Consider the following 3,480-nt stretch of genomic DNA (forward strand, 5'->3'; position numbering starts at 1 on the left):
AATTAAATATTCACATCAGCATTAGAGAACAATCAACTATCTCTTTAACTACATAACGTTGAAAAAAAACACAACAACATAGCACAACTTCGTCGAAGAACTAAAGGAACCCTAACCGCCTCTTGCCTCAAATCGTTATCGACATCGTGTTTACTCCCTCTTCCTCGAACTAACTCTCTGTCTTGTCTTCTCTGATATCGTCTTCCCCGAAATCGTCGTCTCCAATCGTTTCTACGAAATATTTTTCGCTGCAATCGCCCGAAATCATCTTCTCTGCTGCTTTTTTCGAGTTTGTGGTTGAGCTTTAATTTATGTTGTGGTTGAGTTACTTTTCTTTTACGACTGGTTTATATATGCAGTTATGGCTGAGTTACTTCCCGCCAATCTCCGAAAACCTAGCTATAAAAAGTGTGCATTCCGAGGAGAAAAGACAAATATATTCCAAAAAACACCCAGATCAGCAATTGTGGGATGTATTTAATTAAGTTTGTTTGTGACTTCATACCCATATTTGGATAATCTAATTTTTTTTTCAGATCTGGGTGAAAGAGAAAATTGAACAAAAAGAGAATGAAGAAGACGAAAAGAAGTGATGGATTCAGCAGAGACGACACAGAGGAGTTCATTGAAGCTTGGATAAATGGACGAGTTATCATCGGAATGGTGCAAAAAACCTGTATTTTTAGTTTTCTATGTAAAAAACATAACCCACCCATGTATTTTGTGTTTGATTTATGCTATGTTTACACTACTCAGCCGTGTCGTTTATATATATATCTCAGCCGTGTCGTTTACATAACTCAGCCATACCTCAAACATACCCTAAAATCAGAAAATGTTTAGATAACTCAGTCATATCGTTTAGATAACTCAGCATATCGTTTATATAAATCAGCAATACCTCAAACATACCCTAAAATCGGAAAACTGAATTCACGTATTTTAAGAAGTTATACTGAAGATCATCTTATCAATATCAAGTGAATATAAATCAACTGAATATGTATAGTTTCTTGAAGCTGATACTTTAACTTGATCTTGAGATATATGTTCTCTTACAATCACTTATACAATTCTAACTTACAAGACTCTGACTTTGATATTTTCTTAAATCTAAACCTCAAATCCCAAACTATAGAATTATAAAGTTATAAAAATTATAAAGTTTATCTCTTAACATTAAATCCGATATATTTTTATTATTTAAAGTTTAAGGTTTAGGTTTATAGTTTAGAGTTAAACTTAAATTTTAATCATTTTTTTTAAATATAATCTTTAATTTAAAATTCCATTTTAATTTTTGATTTAAACCCGTAACTATATTCTTTAAATTTAAGCAATTTTTAAAACAAATTGAAAAGAACTAAAATTGAAATTTATATTGCTTTTTTCATGACCATTGATTGATTTTAGTCTAAGGGTTCAATATTTTCAATATAAAATTATAATATTTTATAGTATTTTAAAATTTAAACTACATATATTAAATATAATTATAAAGTTAAATATTTTTAAAACATTATCTCAAACCATATCTATTTCGAACCTTTAACCGTAAACCCTAAGAGCATCTCCAACAATTCTCCTTATTTTAAAGGAGGGATCCACATAAAATAAAGGGATAAGGAGATGGTTCTCCAACAGTGACCCCTTCAATATTTTCTTTAAGTTTTTAATATATTACATTTTAGTGTTCAATGTTATCAGTAGTTAAATATAGTCATTAAACTTTCAAAAATCAATAAACCATAATATTTGACAGATACTAAAATAAAGTATTTTTGAAAAAAATAAATAACATGTACCCAAATTTAATTGGAAATAGTATAAAAAGTGTTAATGATATATTTTCAATCGAAATAGTTTTAAGAAATATAAAATAAATACTAAAATATGATTTATAAAATGTTTTTCGTGCAATGGTAAGACATATATAATTATAGGAACTAAAGTGAAAAGTAAATAGTGTTATAAGGGGATCAATAGTGTCCTTTTATATTTGAGGGTGCACTATTTATTCCTTTAAAAAAATTTTATATATAGAGTACAGTTTGATTCACTCTTAGGCTGTACACTTCGTCATCCACGTCATTGATTCGTTCAACCTCAGCATGACAGATGTCATCTTTACCAAAACGCACAATTTCATTAACAGAATTCTGAAAGAGATGTGGGCTATGTTTCGTGTTTTGTATGTGGGCTTTAAATCTAAAACCCAAGATGTTTTGTCTTCGTTTTTATCACTCCGTCGAAAGCAATATCAAAGGTCTTCGCCGCCGAAGTGCTGAACCTCCTCATCCAACCACCGTATAATCTTTCAACCATCGTGCCCGATATGTCCTGTTAGATCCCGCACCCGGTATCTTATCAAATGTTTTTTTACGGAAGTCGGATGCATTCAAACGTCGGCTTTAATGCGTTCATTAACAACATCCTCAATTCCTCCCACTATTTGTCATTCAATGCATCTCCATTACTGCTATTGTGTGAATTTTCAACTATGAATAGGTTAGTCTCATTCCCTGAAAAATTCACATGTACATGAATTATCGAGTTCTACCTCTGTTTTCTTTCTAGAGGTGGTACCGTTTTTTGGTTCCGTCCAGATTTTATTGTTGTTAGGGTTTTTGTTGTTCGGTTTTGCTCTTAAGGTTTTTGTTGTTCGGTAATGTTCTTTGGTTTGTATTCGGTTTTTTTTTTTGGTGTTTGTGACGGGGTTGTTTCATTTAGACCCATAAGGTGGCTAAATGCTTAAAAACTCCTACTTTTTTCCTAACAAGACAATACTCCATGCGAAAGATTTGTTTTCTCTCGCTTATGATATATCGGTGCTGAATCTGTTTTTGTTTCAGAGGGTCAACAACATCATGGGTTCTTTTCTTTTTCTCTTAAAGGTAACACTCTTCTGCTTCTTATGTTCATGTATCCGTATTTTTTTTTGCTTAGTACCATGAACTTAGATATAAACAGATTTCTCTTCGCAGGGTTTTCAGCTGTTTTATTTATTGATATGTATGTGTATTGTCTTTCCTTCAGATAATGCCTCGATCATTTATCCAACTGAGATAATTAAAGCAGCCCAACCGGTAATCAAGAATTTGTGTATTTTAAAAGGATATAGTTATAGTTTGTTTCTTTTGTCTGTCTCTCCATCTGATTTTTACTTCTCATGTTACAGTCGTTGGCTAAAGCCAAGTTTTTCAAAAAAGTAAGCGAGAATGGTGTTGTACATCTGAGTTTGTTTGCCTTTAAAACATATAGCTATTATGGTTAACCTGTAATCTCTTCTCATGTTTCATAAGCCGTATAAGCTGAAATAAATGAGAAAAGAGTTGGAGGGTACAATGCAGGTCACACAAGAGATTTTGCTAATGCATCCAAAGATTGTTGATCCTAAAAGGAGATTTTGTTGTGCTTGATCTGTATATAATGATTTCTCATGCTTCACATCTGTAGGGCTGGTGGCTAAGGTGGAAAAAC

This window comes from Brassica napus, chromosome C5, assembly GCF_020379485.1.
Source record: "Brassica napus cultivar Da-Ae chromosome C5, Da-Ae, whole genome shotgun sequence".
In the NCBI taxonomy this organism is placed as follows: Eukaryota; Viridiplantae; Streptophyta; class Magnoliopsida; order Brassicales; family Brassicaceae; genus Brassica; species Brassica napus.